Below are 2,103 nucleotides of genomic sequence, written 5' to 3' on the forward strand. Positions count from 1 at the left end.
GAGTAGGGAATGGACTATGCATACATTCCTTCCATAACGTTTTAGCAAGATTGTTTTGCTATTGTTGTTTTTGGTGGCCCCACCCAAGATTCTTGCTGCATCATGAAGAATTTGTTTCCAAATCAGATAAGCCACCCAGGGAGACATCCTTCATAGTGTTGATAAGTTTTAGCAACAGCTGCTGAGTCAGTCTTCTGTTTTCATGAAGATTTGACGCACCAGAACACATTCCCTCCCCCAGGAATTTTGTAGAGAAGTTTTTGTTTGTTTGTTTGTTTGTTTGTTTGTTTTTGCTGAATGTTAAATTTTTCATGACAGAGAGACAGAGATGAGAGAGAGAGAGAAAGAAAGATGAGCGAGAGGGAGAGAGGCATCTCAGCACAGACCGCACACTGTAGTCTACCCCCAGCCCATCAGCCTGCAAAGCCTCGTGCACTCATTGTGTACAGGGGTCTCAGTGTCCAAGCCCAGGACCGTCCACATGGGTCCAGTTGCATTATCTCCATGCCACTGTCTGGCCCTGCAATTTTGCTTTTTAGTTGCTGGTGTTTTAGTTCCCTTTGGTAGGTGACAGGGGAATGATGGGTGGAAACAAAGAGATGGAGAGGAGACAGGCAAGGAGAGAGCAGATTGGGACAAGAGAAGCATTTAAAACATTTTTTTTTTTTTTTTTTTTAGGATTTTTGCTACAGGGCATGTGTGCTTGCCTGAGCGACAGAAAGCAAGAAATCACCTCCCAGAGAGGATGGTCACACTACAATCCCTTTCCCTTCATTCTCTTCCCATCCTTTTGGGCATTCATGTACACATGCCTGGAGTGAATTTTAAGCCTCCAGGTCTGGGACTACGAACCACAGTGGACTATGTGGGAGTCTAGCAACATAACCATTACGCCATCTGCTGGTCCTGGGAGAAGCATTTTTAACTCCAGAGAAGTGTCTTGAGCCAGTGATGTCTCAGGCTGCCCTGAGTTTAAAGCCCAGCTGACTGTATTCAATGCTTCCAACACCAGGACGCTCAGCCCCTGCCTCGTCTTTAGCAGCCAACCATAGCTCCACACTGGCCACTGTGCTTGCCTTGGGCTATGGGTATCCAAGCATTCTGTCTCATAATTTTGGTTAATTCTTTGAAAATACCCTGTTTTCTCAGCAAGCTGTTCAGGACATGAGGCTTCTCTTTGGATATGGCAGTCCCTCTCCCCTTCTGCAAGTCATCAATGTACCGTGAAATACTGGAAAGCGTTTTCCTCTTTTTCTGTAAATTCAGATGTTTCCCCATCAATGTACCGTGAAACACTGGAAAACGATTTCCTCTTTTTCTGTAAATTCAGATGTTTCCACGCTGCAGGCACTCTGGCACTGGTGTGGGATCTGGGAACCAAAATATTCAGCATTTCCTCCCATTTATAGCATGCTGTCAGGTCCCACACTAGCCTAGGGGCTGCACCTCCTCACAGCAGTCCATAGAGTAAATGAGTCAAAAGTCTACTAAACCACCAAAGTGAAATCCTCCCCAGGCCTGCAGGGAGGACGTGGAGAGATCCCCATTCCGGCTGGTGGACTTGCTGTTCGGATGAGAGGACCCCACTCAGCTTGCACGGGCTGAGCTGCATCTGGAGGGTGGGAGGGATGAAGGAGTGCTCTGGCTCTGTGAGCTGCTGGCCTTCTCCAGTCAGGTCTCATGGGAGGGCTGGCCAGCTGGGCACCCTGAGCACTCCCAGTGCATAGTTGGGGAAGCCGGCCAGGGCAGGTCCTGGTGCCCAAATGCGCCCTTCCTCTGTCATCTTGGTCTGAGCCTTTTCCAACGGAGGGAAGTCCTCACTGCCCACACCCTTCCACAAACTCAGATCCAGGGCTCTGGCCTGTGAGTAAAGAAGAGAGAGACTCGAGACTGTTTTGCATGTAGGTTTTAAAAACTGTAAAGCCTAAAAGAAACAAATGGTAGAGTTTCAGGCATTATCCAGCAGGTGGCAAGGAACTGGGCGGGGTGGGGTGGTCCAGGTTGTCCAGGTGTTAGCTAAGAAATCATATTCACACCTGGGGTAAAGGCCCTGGACCTCTATATCCTTGTACTGGGAACTTTCTCAGAGCAGATTATGGGGCT

This window comes from Tupaia chinensis, unplaced genomic scaffold (assembly GCF_000334495.1).
Source record: "Tupaia chinensis unplaced genomic scaffold, TupChi_1.0 Scaffold147282_1, whole genome shotgun sequence".
In the NCBI taxonomy this organism is placed as follows: Eukaryota; Metazoa; Chordata; class Mammalia; order Scandentia; family Tupaiidae; genus Tupaia; species Tupaia belangeri.